Raw genomic sequence first — 14,795 nt, forward strand, 5'->3', positions numbered from 1 at the left:
ACAGCAACCATTTTCCAACAGTAATTTTCAATGTCAGTCTAATCTTTATTATTTATAGTAAATATAATATTGAAACTGTTTAAAATAAAGTCTCCGTGCAAATTTTATCAAATTTTGGACAAAATTCTATTCACTACTAAGGAAAGAAATGTTTTTTGATTGGACCAATCTAAAATGTGAACAGCAAGTTTTCCCATTCTTAATCAGTTCATTTTCTAAGTTATTAGTACCTATTGTTTATATTATTGGTTGTAACTCCTGGTTCTACTGAAATAAAACAAAACTTTGCCACCAACTTCAAGAGGAAGAAGGTCTATGATGAATTAATATATCACAATGTATTACAGCACCATGTGGCAACATTTTAGACATTTTTTACTCTTCTCTCAGTTTCCTTGGCCCTTTGCGAAGTTTTTGAACAAGTAGCTATGCTAATTTGCACTTGATACAGACATTCAAAAAGCCTGAGGCTGTACTTTTCTAAGTTATGTGGTTTTCATTAAGTGGCACAGTTTACATTGGTAGTGAACAGAACGCACATTCACCGTTTGGCGGCGGGGAAGAGAATACATTTTAAAATCGATTCCACAATTTTAAACCAGTTTACATGTGCTGAACTTCTGATCTGTTACAGTTATAGACTAGTTTCCAATCACTTATACCTGATAAAGTATAATAATGTCTGCATCTGGCCCTGGAGTGTATTAAGATCCTAGATAAATATTTTTCTGTCCTGTATTATTGATCAAGATTATTTGTTCTGGATTATGTGCTTATTAGGATGGTAGAAGGCTCACATCGAAAACTGGTGTAGTGTAGAGTTACCATGATTATTTCACAAACTGATACACTTTTTTGTTGCAGTTGCAGGGCATATTGCATATAATTAAGTCATTTTTCTCTAGTTTGCGTTGCAGGATACATATTCTTTCCTGTGCCCACACAAAAATAAAAATGAACTCTCTTGAGAAACCCGTTGGCAGACAAAAGGAATACTGATTTTTTTTGCAAATGGCATGATAGAGCTGTCCTATTTAAATTACTGCCTCTATTAAACATTTTCCATATAACAGAGAAGTACGGCTATAGAAGTTTGTATTAAAAAAAAGTTTTGAATGGGTGAAGGGCTTTCACTGGGACTAGAGATAATGAAGAGTCCAGCATTGGGACTGATGGATAGAAGGTTCTGGTTCCAGTAAGACTCAACAAACAGCTCAGATCAAAATCTAAAGTGCAGGAAAACAGCCTGTAGCTTCGAGATTAGCTTTCTCACACTATTTCTGAGTTAAGCCAGCACAAACATCATCATGAATGCATAATTATGATTACGCACTACAGTATGCATAATAGATCTTAAAATCTGGAAACAAAGGAGTAGCATAGGAATGCTATTTTCGGGCTTTTGGTTTTGAATACAATGAAGCAGGGTGTGAGGGTGAGAGACATTTGTAAGTAAATACTGTTGCAAGAAAACATATTTTATTTGGAAAATCCACTCTGACACTGGAAAGCTTTTTATAGTTAAAAAGCAGTCCAAATATGGAAAAATATGTTTAGAATGCAAAATAAATTTTTGCTTGAAAATAACAATAAATTGGAAGACTAAAAAAAGATTTTACTTTAAAGCATTCAACCTCATTATCAGTCTGCTTTTTTGGAATAATCAGAAACAGAAAAAAACATTTGGACTACTCTTAAAAAGTTTTTGTTTTTCTTTTTAAACCATTAAATATACAAAGGAATCTTCTTCTCAGGAAACAATCACTGCTTAGAATTCTCTACCCCAGGAGGTTCAGTGCTAACAAACTCTACTCTACCAGGACTCAAAAAATAAAATAGACAATTACACATAGACTGGATCCAAAGGTATCTCAAGATTACATGAGGTTAGTGCTAAAGAATGGTTATTTCTTATTTATTGTGGCCAGTAAGCTCCTCTTCACTTCTATGGAAGCAAAACTGTGTGGAATGATGCATGGGATTTGGAAGGTATAGCTTCCCCAACCTCATACTCACTGAAGACCCTCTCTGCCAAATTATTGCAGACTTCTAGTCTAAAAGAGCATGCTGCTTCCCAGCTCCAGTGCCTCTACTGTAACCCCTTCCTCTTACTATTTTGAACACCTGTTTGTCCTCTCTTAAGGCCCTAAATCCATAGATAGATGCTTAATAAAAGCAGCCTGATTTTCCAGTGACTGAGCACTGACCCAACTTCTATTTTTGTTCATAAAAGTGTTTTTTTCTTTTTTTCTTTAGTGAACCAAAATCTTAGGATGGGTCATATGAACCAAACTGGCAAGAGTTTGAAGGGGTCTTCATCTGGTCCTTTCCCAGTATGGACTGTACTAAGGCATCCTTTTCATGTTTGCTTGAGATTAGTAGGCCAAAAATCCATTTTTTTTCTTTACTCAGAAGGGCTATTTCTGTATGACACCACCAAGCCAATGGGAATAGAAACAGGATCTGGGCCCCAGCTCCATATTTTCAAATTTGGCAGCCTGTAGCAAAGTCTTTAAACTGATATAGAGGTACCTAAATAAGAGGAGGCTGATTTCCAAGGCTAGAGACAGACATTACACATAAACCAGTTTAAGTGATCAGAAACTGGTTTAAACCTGTAAAAGAACAGATGTTGAGTGCACATAAGCCAGTTTGAAGTAGGCTGAAACCAGTTTGAGATAAACCTGGTTGAATGTAGTATCAGACTTAACTGAATACAGTTGGAATACTGTGTGCAGTTTTGGGTGCCACACTTCAAGAGGGATGTGGATAACCTGGAGAGGGTCCAGAGAAGGGCCACTCGTATGGTTAGGGGCTTGCAGGCCAAGCTCTATGAGGAGAGACTGTGGCACCTGGACCTCTTCAGCCTCCACAAGAGAAGGTTGAGAGGCGACCTTGTGCCTGCCTATAAGTTCATCACGGGGGCACAGAAAGGAATCGGTGAGTTTTTATTCACCAAGGTGTCCCCGGGGGTTACAAGAAACAATGGCCACAAGCTAGCAGACAGCAGATTTAGACTAGACATTAGGAAGAACTTCTTCACAGTTAGAGTGGCCAAGGTCTGGAACAGGCTCCCAAGGGAGGTGGTGCTCTCCCCTACCCTGGGGGTCTTCAAGAGGGGGTTAGATAAGCATCTAGCTGGGGTCATCTAAACCCAGCACTCTTTCCTGCCTATGCAGGGGGTCGGACTCGATGATCTATCGAGGTCCCTTCTGACCCTAGCATCTATGAATCTATGATTTTGTTCAAACCAGTTTATGCAATATCTGTCCCAGATCCCCTCCTGGTTTAACCTAAAAAAGAGTCCCCCAGCATCCCAGATGCTTTGCAGCCCAGAGTGGGGGTCTCTGCTCCTCAGCAGGGCTGGCCCCACCCCTCTGCTCCCTGGCCAGAGCTCCAGCAGAGACTGCAGGCACAGCAGGATCTGCCTGGCTTCCCCGTGCCCCGCCTCCCACTCCATGCTCAAGCAGGGATTCCCTCCTCCCATCTCCCACAGCATGGACCGTAGTCAGCATGTAGTGTGATAGCTAATGCTAAGAGTTGTCTGTGTAAGGCAGACAGGACAAAAGGAGACAGGACAGTGTCTGCTCAGGGCTTTTTGAAGCTAATCAACAAGTCAGCTGGTAATGTCCCTCTGTTTCTTCCTTGGAAAAAGTTATTTAAGAAGAGCTTGAACTAATGAGAGAGGCTATTGTTTTGCTGATGGGCTAATAAATGCTATCAACTCCCTGTGTAACTCCCTGCTGGTCCCTTCGCTGGTCAGGAGCAGTGAGTGAGGAGGAGGGAAAACCCTCCCTAATCAGTGAGTCCTGTCAGGGCCTGGCCATGCCCACCTCAGCTCAGCAGTGTTGAAGAGAAGGGAGGGCTGCTCTAGTGCCCCTTGGCTTCTAGCCTGAGCCACTGCAGGATGTGTTTGTATTTCTTCAATCCAGAGGGGATGGCTGTACAGTTACAAACTGGTTCAGCCCAGGCAGGTTAGACTAGTCTGAAAAGATTTCATTAATTCAGGCTCAGGCTTTTTGAATAACTCTCCCTAGCCCAAAGGTTCAAAGTATTTACAAATCCCAATGAAATCCATGGGACATTCAGGAAATAAATAAAAGCCCCTCTCCAAGCCATGTGTTATACAGCTGAAGAAAGAATAAAAACTAACAAAAAATACCTGAGAATTATGAGGACTCAAGGCCTTAAAGATAGCACAATTTGCTGAGTGCAGAATCAGAGATGTTCAGGCTGCATCACTGTAGAAATTAGCAACACTTTACCAAATATTTTCCTCATATTCTTCCTACAGAAACTGGTCTTAGAATATTGTTGAGTTCCAGCCACCCTATTTGTTTCAAACAACTACCACATATCACTTGGCACTAATTGGCAGCAGCTGCTGAAGACAGGCTTCAACCTGGCATACAGACTGAATAGTATTTTTCCCTTCTCTCAAGAGATCTGTCCCTCCAGGTGAGGTTTGAGGCCATTTGTAGTGCAGTGCATTGATCTGACATTGCAGCTGCCTGGCTTGTGTAAACACTGAAGCATTTACAGTGCTTCCTCACTAGTCTGAACACAAATATTCAAAATAAATTGGATTTTACATATTTTCAGATTTTAAGCAAAGTAAGGTAAAAAAATATTACATTTGAGTCCTGATTTTCACAAGTTCTCAGCTCCCATGCAGGTGGCTAGAACTACAGTGCTGTTTAACCCCAGCAGCTGTCATTATTTCCAGTGGGAATAGGTGGGTGATGAACACTTTGAAAATCTAGCCACTTAATTTAGGTGCCTAAGTGGGTACTGAGCTCTTTTTGAGCCCAGATGCAGAGACTGAAAATGGGTCTACTGAAAATAAATAAAAAGTAGACCTCCAACCAGTTTTGAAGACCAGATTGTAGTTTGGCTATAAAAAGTCAACAATCTGGAATTGTCTGCTAAAGACAGAAAAGTCCTTTCAGAGCAATAAACTCATGCTGCATGCAACACAGGAGGGACAGACCAATTCTTACTGAAAGTTCAAGTGAAATATGCCAATATTAATATGACAAGTTTTCTCACAACACTAAGATTAATAAGTGCATGTTACCAGTAGAAAGGGGATTAAAAAATCATACAGAATTCTGGACAAAAAGTGACATGGGCTTATAGTTTCTCTCTCTCTTCAGTAGTATTATAAAAATGCATCTTATTCTGTTTTTAATCAACAAGCCTTATCCAGCAATCAAGGCAGGTATATAATAAGCTGAGCTACTCTGTAAATCTAAACATTCCCCACAAATAGAAAAGATACAGCCTGAGCTCTCTGATTGTTACTAAGGCAACTATCTAAAATGAAAATCTGGTTAACCCTTTCCCCACCAAAACCACCCATGTACCAGTGTTAGCTGACTTTCTTTCATTTATCTTTCCTTTCCCCCCCTCAAGAAATTCATAATTGTACTGCTTCAGAGTAGTTATGCTCTGGTTGGTTATCCTATTATAGGCTGAAAGAACTGTGATAGGTAGTAGCTTCATATTTATAACTGAGTTTGTTTAGTGGCTCATTAATAGGAGTATAGTTCAGGAAACAACTCCTAAAACAGGGGACACAAAATCCCTAGCTTGCTTTAACAAGGCCTACAGTTTTGATTAAACCTTGACAACAAGAAGGGAGTGTTTTTCACGAAACAACCCTCTTTTTCAGTTATTAAATGATTTGACCATAAGTACTATTGTGTCTCCTACATGTTCTTCCTCCGTGCTACATTACATGAAGGCTATTTTAAAATGTGTTCTTAAAACCCTCACTGCTATAGAAAAGCCAGAAGGTGTTTTAGTAATTTTTTTTCATTAAAAATTCACACAACTTTGAAAATTAATGGGTGAAAGTTTGGTTTGATCTCACAAATTTAAGAAAATTCAGAGATAAGGACAAACTGCAAGACCTCAGAGCATCAGCTCATCTGCCTGTCTGTCTAATTAACTAAATATTTTAGCTATTTTAATTGTACCGTCAAGGCACCGGATTGACACAGATCTAAGTAAATTGCCTTCAGCTCCATTTTAAGGCCCAAAGTCTGTCTTACTTAGTAGCTGTGACTAAACAAAATACTTACAAAAAAAAGCAGAACTTGGATCTCAAAATCTAATTTCTAAGTGGACCTGCTGATTTTTTTTGCCTTCTGCTTATTAAATGTACGTCTTTCAAAGGGACAATAAACACAACATAGGTTAAGGCTGTTCATGACTTTCCTAAGTACAGGAATGCCATTTTAACTGCTACTGAATTCAAAGTACACAACTGATTTTCTGGTATTTATATTATAACTGATCAGGGATGAATTTAAAAGGCAAGTGCTTGAATATGTTATAAAAAACCTGAATTTGTCTTGAGCCATGTTCAATTTAACCAAATGAATAAATTCCTCTTGTTTTGTTTATACAAGCAAAATTCTCTTTGTCTTCAATGGAAACTCTGCCTGGGTAAGGACTGAATGATTCAAGTTCTAGTATTTACAAATAATTGAAAGCATAAGTATGTAAATTGTGTTGAGAAGTATCTGATGCAGTAGTGCTGCTTAACTTTCTTGAACTCCCAGTACACTAGACTAAAGATACTACTTAAATGAATATGTTAAAGTTATAATTCATGCTATTTTAAGATTTCAATCTCATATCTAGACTTCTACTAAATGACTACTCAAGTGGCACTGTAGGAAAAGAACACATGGACAAATGCTTATTTAAATTTGCTTATACTTATTTAAAACCATTTGGAAGAAATTAGGTTCTAAAAATACATTGACTTATTTTAGTTCTGGATGTTAGTACATGTTGCTAGGAGTCAGAAGGATGTGTACCTGTCAATTATCAACTGGAAGTTACATCCTGATAATTTTAGGTGAAGCACCATAGTTTCCCTTTTTTCTTCATTTTCTGACTCCCTATCTGCTAATGTTATTCTCAAGCACCTTTAGGGTAAAACAGACCAAAAATGCCAGGGAAAAAATGCCACTATGGCCTCATTCAAAGCTTCTTGAAGTCAATGAAAAAGACTCCAATTGGCATCATGTTTCTTTGGATCAGGCTTAGTGATATGCATAATACATTTATGGACTGGACTGGAATTCACAGACATAAAAGGGATGACCAAAATAAGCCTTCAGACTTTGTCAAGAAGGATGCATTCCAATTATATCTCCTTCAACTTCTTCTTAAATGCTTCTCATTATTCTCCACCTAATTGGCACATATCATGGAACTCTCATTAACTGTCTTTTCTCTTTTCTTTAAAATATGCCTTTTTATATGGTCAAATACATTACTTCATGTAGTGCTGTATTTCATATTTAATAATATGACAATTACTAGATCAATCCTAGAAGCTCCCCAAACATCAAGTATATTTATCAGTTTTGGCTTATATCCCAGGAAGAGGTCCAAAATAGTCTAGAAATGTATTGGCTAGTTGACACATAACATACGTAAGCAATTCTTCACTATCTCTAGGAATGTACAACAATCCTACTTTTTTTCCACTGCAATATTCTAAAAAAGTATAAATAGTTTCAAAATCAACACCACCATCAAATCAAAAAATATTTTGCTATTCTGGACTAAAGCCCCCACTTTAGCTAGAAAGAATTTTCTGAATTATCTAACCTAGTACTCTTTTAAGTTGAGGACTCTGAACACCTCCCTTAATGTAGATCAGGCTTGTATATGCCACGACAACTATATATCAACAACCAAGTGTAATTATATTTTATTTCTTTGGTCTCAACTACTGAGAAAAAAATATATGGTGTGTGTTATTTGTCCACATTCCCTACAAAGCTTGTGGCAGTAGGAACAAGCATGTGGCCAGGGACAGTCTTTCTATCTTTCTAGGCTAGGTCTTGAGTCTGTTCCATGTATCTTTTACCACCGGGGGAGAAGTAGCTGTTCTGCATCACAGTCCTCAGGAGAGTCTTGTGTTGTGGTGCACACTTGACCATACAGGGCAGCACTAGAAGGCAACAAATGGCCTTTAAAAAATTCCAAATGTAAGATATGTGGAATGATGTTAAGGCCTAATGGCAGGGTTCAGAATCCTCAGGCCATGGTTGGACAGAGGTTCTTGCATGTCCAGTTTCTATTGCATCCAAATCTCCAGACAAATATCTAAGGATAAGCAACACAGGAATCATACTGCCTTACTCCAAACCTTTCCCTTTTCTTCTCCCTAACTTAAGAAGCTTGACTAGATGGAATCATAAGCAGACCTGATGACCACCACTTAAAGAAAAGTTACTTTCCCAAAGTAGTACCTGAGTTTCTCATAATCATATTACAATCTCCCATGACAGTATAATTATCGACAGCAAAGATATGCTAATGAAAATCAAGGGTGTATTGTGACTAAAAAAATCTACAGAAATGTGCTAGCCTTGATATAATTTAGTTAACTTTGGTGAAAAAACATTTGTTTTTTAATTTCAATAAGTTGTAAGGAGCAAATGTCACAAAAATGGTATCATAAAATGTGACTTGATTTCGCAAAAAGTTCTGTGTGTGCTTCAGGAATAATAAGGATAAAAAAAATATTTATCTGGGCACATAGGGCCAGTGTGGCATACTGGATTGCATCCACAAACTGACCCCAAAAGGGATCCAGTCTGCAGGCAGACCCCATGCCACTCATCCAGTCTGTGGGGCCAGAAGGTTGGGTACCACAGATTTAACACAATAACGGACTGTGGTTACTGGCTAGATGGAAAGTTTCAGGAAACAAGCCATACAACCACATGATACCCATGAAGAACAGAGGAAGTTTGTATAATAAAATGATGATCATGTTGACAAACATCATTAACTTATGATGGGATTAGGGAAGCTCATAGGGAAGCTAGCAGGCTGTGGAGTGGATGCCTACACAGTCAGGTGGGTGGCCAACTGGCTTAGGGACTGCAATGAGAGAGTGATGGTGGATGGGTTGTTCTCAGCTTGGAAGGAGGTGGGCAGTGGTGTCCCACAGGGATCGGTCCTTGGACCTGTGTTACTTAATATCTTCATCAGCAATTTGGACGAGGGTGTGGAGAGCACCCTCTCCAAGTTTGCAGATGATACCAAGTTATGGGGCAAAGTTAACACACCGGAGGGCAGGGAGCAGATACAGGCCGACCTGGACAGGTTGAATCAATGGGCAGAATGAAATAGGATGCAATTCAACAAAGATAAACGTAAGGTACTCCAGCTAGGAAGAAGGAATCCCCAGCACACCTATAGGTTGGCGGAAGACCTCCATAGCAGCTCAGAGGCTCAGAGAGATCTTGGAGTCATAGTCGACTCCAAGATGAACATGAACCGGCAGTGTAACGAAGCCATCAACAAAGCCAATCCCACCTTATTGTGCATTAGCAGGTGCATGACCAACAGACCGAGGGACGCAATGCTCCCCCTCTATGTGACATTGGTCAGGCTGCAGTTGGAGTACTGTGTCCAGTTTTAGGCGCTGCACTTCAAGAGGGACATGGAGAATCTGGAGAGGGTTCAGAGGAGGGTCACTCGCATGATTACTGGGCTCCCTATAAGGGGAGGTTGAGAGATCTGCGTCTCTTCAGCCTTCACAAGAGACGGCTGAGGGGAGACCTTGTAGGTCCAAAAATATTAATTAAAAAAAAACAGGTACAAGTTTTTGGTTTTCTTGGGGGCAGAGAGGGGAACTTTATGGCTCAACTGTGAATTGTTCTCTTGGCCTATCTGCATCTCAAGCTGTGATAATTACCTAGATTTGTCACAAAAAAGTCATAGTATAGACAGTCAAAAAACCTGAGGCTGAATTGATTCAGTCTTCCCAGGTTAGTCTAAGCTAGGTAGATTGAACCAATAAGCAAGTGAACACACATTCACTTTTGATTCTGAAAATGCAACCATATGCCTGCAGTGGCCCAGGCCAGAAGTTGGGGGGGGATTAGAGCAGACACCTTGGGCCAAGGGTAGCCCACCTACTTTGCAAGGTGGGAGAGGGGTTGGGGGGGTTGCAAGGGAGATGCAAAGCATCTTGGGATGCTGGGAGACTGAGTTAACTTGAATTTGGAGGGGCTCTGGGACAGAAGTTCAATAAACTGATTTAACCTGAATCAGTTAAGTCTGATACTACTACATTCATCCAAGTTTATTTTAAACTGGTTTTGGCCACATTGAAAGCAGTTTATGTGCATGGAACTTCTGTTGTGTTATAGATATGAACTGGTTTTTGATCACTTATACCAATTTATGTATAATTTCTGTCCCTAGCCATAGTGTAATTTAATTCCCTCAGTAGTTGGATGACATGCAAGGGTATTTTATTCAGCTCTAAATGAATGTCCTCAAGGCCAACTTAAAAAAATGTAACATCAATATCAACTTGTGGGAGGCTCTCTCAGGGCCAGCCCAAATGGAGGAAGAATCTGCTGCCAGGATCTCAGTCCTTTGAAACTTTACAATGACAACAAGAGATGGAAAAATGGGAGTGGCATAAACAGCGTGTCATGGACTGAACCAAGAACCTAGAGCCAACCACCCCATACAGAAACATGTGCCTGAGCTGCACCAGAGTTTGTTGATCAGGGACAGGCCTCATCAACCATCTTTGGACACACAGATAAGACCATCACGGAAGACAATCATCCTCGCCGATGCTGATGAAATAGAGGTTAGAGCTTAAACACACTACCTAATGATAAGGCTGCAGGAAAATGCGTTTGTTGCATCTGGGATAAACCACAATGACAGAAAATGAGACCAAAATAATTAAAACCACTATAAGTAACTTCTTGATTCACTGGCTTACTTCAGAAAAAGAAAAGAGAAAAAAAGAAAAAAAAAAAGGTTTTAGGAGTCAAAGTGAAGGATTTGGACAAAAATACTGAATTTATGACAAGCTGCCTTTTGTTAATAAAAGTTCTGTGTTATTCATCAGTGCTGTATGGCATAAAACTCAAGAGTAGATTGATTAACTACAATTTATTTTTATGTGTATTCAGATTTTATCACTGATTATTGGCAAATATTTTCTCCTTTGCTTTCTTTCTCACCTTTTGTTATATTCTCCTATACCTCTGTATTTCACTCGGTGTTCTGCTGGTAGGAGAAAAAGCAGGAGAGAGATAAATGTGCAAAGTCAGTGCTGAAATCTCTCTTTTATTGTGAACGCCACTATTAAACACAAAAATCACTCAGAAGAGACTTCCTAATCACTGCTACATTGAAGTCTTCTGTTTTATAACAACAGTAGTACAAATTTATATTTAAGAGGCATCTGACTTCAAACTACATACTAAAATCAACAGGAATATACTATCTTAAATACTTGAGCAAAACTCAGTAAAAGATACAGTAGGCAAACATTGTAGTCAGCTCAGCAGTGATTACCAACTCATGCTCCAAATTCACTATAAAATGAAAATCAATATTTCCACAAGTTCCTGCAACATAAAAGATAACCTTCATTGATTTTTCTAGACTTAGGCCTCTCTGATAAAATCTAATATAAATTTTCAACCACGAGGATTTGGATCAGAGCAGGGGTGATAAGTCCTGCACATCTCTTAAGAGGTGGAGAATTTTTTTTTTAAAGTGCACGTTCATACTATTTATAATTTGCCCTGTGCAAGTGAAAGCCTTTTCCACCAGTGCTATCAGGAATCTCTTCTAATTTTTATTACTGTGAGGCTAAAGCCTGTTCCAGATAATTTGGAAATTTCAGGGGAATTGTGATAGGGCTGATGGTGCAGCCCTGGCTGACTTGAGAAAAGAGCTAACCCGTAATAGCCTCCATGGCCGTGCTGATTAAATGTTGCCATAGATGAAAGGCCTGCCATCGCCGCAATAAATTAACCAATCACACAAATCCCAAGTCAGTGCTAATCCTTCCTTGATACTCTGATCCTCTGATCAGCTCAAGGAGGTAAAGAAACTGGCTTGTGACGCTTGGTGCTCTAACCCCTGGATTTCATGTACACAACGAGCTAATGATATCTTGCTGACCAGTTCAATGGGATGAACTTCTCTCACAACCCTTAGGGAACACTGTGGCCTTCTTTTAAAAAAAATGACAAGCACATGGCAGGTTTTGTGTTTTATTATGAAACCGCGGGAAAACTAACCAGCACTTGTTAACCACAATAAGCATCAGACTAAGGCCAAAATACTAAAACATTCTGTATCCTACAAGAGCAGGTGATACATTAAGCAGGAATTCATATTAAACAAAAACTAATTATGAAGGTAACTGTTATTAAACTACACAGCACAGCACTGATTTGAGGAGAGGGGCTCCCTAAAATATTACAGTCATTTTATTCTGTTCTTAAGATTTGGGGATGAATATATACAAATATATATACAGAGAGACAGACAGACAGACAGACAGAGTGTCTCTTCCTCTTGCATATACTCCTCTATTGTACTGCCACAGTGTGATTATAATCAGATTTAGACATAGACTCATTTAATCAATTAACAGAAGGTCTGAACACATGCAGCGTTTTCTTATTAATTATATGAATGCCGCCTTTCCAATACACTTAGTGAAATTGAGTCTGTGCAGTCTGCATTAGTGTACTTTATAATTGGGGAAACTCTTTTTTGTGCAGTAATTGGTTGCTAAAAGTAAGAAAGCTCTGGGGTTTGCCCCTAGGGTTTCTACACATAAAGAGTTCTGAAAGTACTTCATTATCTCTCTTGGTCAGTTCTGTGAAATTAAAACTGTTTTCCCCTCTTCCTTACAAAAATAGTTTGAATCAAGAATTTTTGGAAAATTATGTATTTAAAAAAAATCAGGAAAGTTCCTTCAGCTCCTGCTCACCATAATAAAGTAAATAGCGTCATGGAAGCCAAATGTCCAACTTGCAGGAGTAAAGTACTCTACAACAGGCATTCGATGAGTAATTTGATTGGAGAAAGTGCACTGGACATAAACAGCATAAGTAACTTATTCAAGAATTATTATTTTTTTAATCTAACTGATGTATTAATTTCAGTTCTTGTTTATTTTCATAAGAAAAGGCTTGTAGACATTATACAAGTCAGTAAACTGTTCAGATTGAATCAAATGTAGCTTAGAAAAGCAGAAGTATGTAATGAATTAAATAATGCATGTCATTTCATTCTTTTGATTTACTGATTTTTAATCCATCTTGCCAGTCCTCTTCCTTTGATTGATACAGTGATCGTGTGTGTGTCTGTGTGCGTGTGTGTGCATGTGTGTATGTACTGCTGCTATTGCATCTCTCCATGTGACCTTCCCAAGGAAGCTCTTCACATTGCTGGGCTCACAAACAGTTAGCCCAGGAGCAAGTCTCACGGGAATTAATTAGTAAGAACATTACAAGAACACAGCTCGCTCTCTGCAAGGCATTATGGGCCAACATTTCCAAGTAGCATAGCTATCTCTGGCAAAAGCTGTTTTCCAAGAACAGCAGATGTTAGAGCAGTCCAGAAAGGTACTTAAAGTAGGTTTTATTCAATAGAACCACAGGGGTTGGAAGAAATTAAATGGGGCTCTTCTGTCAAATTTAATCCTTTTGATTTTACCTCTCTCATATCTGCTAATATATATCTACTGTAGGACTGCACTTATCCAAGTTGACTATACTGCACACTTAAGATTTTAACTTTAGCTGGCTACCACAGCAATATAGAAATTCAGCCTTTATGAAAAATGATTAAAATAATGTGCTTTTAAAAATAATACCTCTGGTCATGGATCTTAAATGCACAAACTTTGCAGTCTCTGGTAAATTTCAACTAAGGTAAAGAATAATTTAAAGCAGTGGTTTTCAACCTATAGTCCATAGACCCCTGGGGGGTCTGTAGGCTGTGAGTAAGGTGGTCACGATATACGACTATGATTAGTCACAAGTGAAGCGCACACACTTACGATTCAAAGGGGTCCAGACCTCTATTTGAAATTTCCAAAGGGGTGTGCAAATGAAAAGGTTGGAAACCACTGATTTAAACTTTTAGTGGAAAAGAAGTAAGAAAAATATTTTTTTTTAGGTATTATTAGCGAAAATTTAAGAGCAAGGGAAAGAAAAAAACCTCTTCAGGTATATTAGGATTACTCTTAAATCTGTCTTGGTTTGTGAGATGAATAATATTGATGAAGAACTACCCCTGTTAAGGAAATTATCTCTTCTGGTTGAGGATAGGTCTCAAATGGTTTCACACATCCGTGATACAAACCAATGCAACATCAGGATGAATTTGATCCTCTCTGTTTTAAAATCATTAAGCTGGCAAGCACCGTGCTAAATGTAACAGATTATCTGTGATGTGATGGGACACATTTTGACATCAAGGTCTTTATTTCTGCATGCACAAGTGGCAGTGGGCAAAATACATGTGCACCTGTGACTGCTTGTAAAAAAGCCTTGTGCTCAGAAGTAAAACCAGGTTTGTACATTTTGATTCACTGTGGCTCACATGAGCTCCAACATCTGCTTTTCTGCAAGTAGCATAGATACAATATCCTAAATGAAGGCTAAAATAGCATTCAGAAGCAAACTTTATACTGCTAAATTCATCTTTTTTTTCCAGCATCATAAAATTTATAGAATAGCAGACACAGAATCCACTGCAATTAAATTACTAAAAAGGCAATAGGAAACAGAACCTACTCCATTTTATTGGACATGGAGAAGGTGGCCTGGGTCCAGAGATTGATTCTATTACATTTTTTGCTAGAAATTTTCAGTAATCTTTAGGAAAAAAATCACAAGCTCCCCTCCTTTCCACAATGTTTCACACACACCACTATATGCTGTCTACACTATTATAATGCAAACAGAAAATTAAAA

General features: G+C 38.7%; 1 protein-coding gene across 2 annotated transcripts in view; it reads right to left on the minus strand.

Annotated features, from left to right (window-relative positions):
* The window catches only part of ZFPM2 (zinc finger protein, FOG family member 2), a 438,050-nt gene that overhangs the window by 153,245 nt on the left and 270,010 nt on the right, over positions 1 to 14,795 (minus strand). The gene's annotated exons all lie outside the window — the stretch shown is intronic.

The sequence above is a fragment of the Alligator mississippiensis genome, chromosome 3, assembly GCF_030867095.1.
Source record: "Alligator mississippiensis isolate rAllMis1 chromosome 3, rAllMis1, whole genome shotgun sequence".
NCBI lineage: Eukaryota > Metazoa > Chordata > Crocodylia > Alligatoridae > Alligator > Alligator mississippiensis.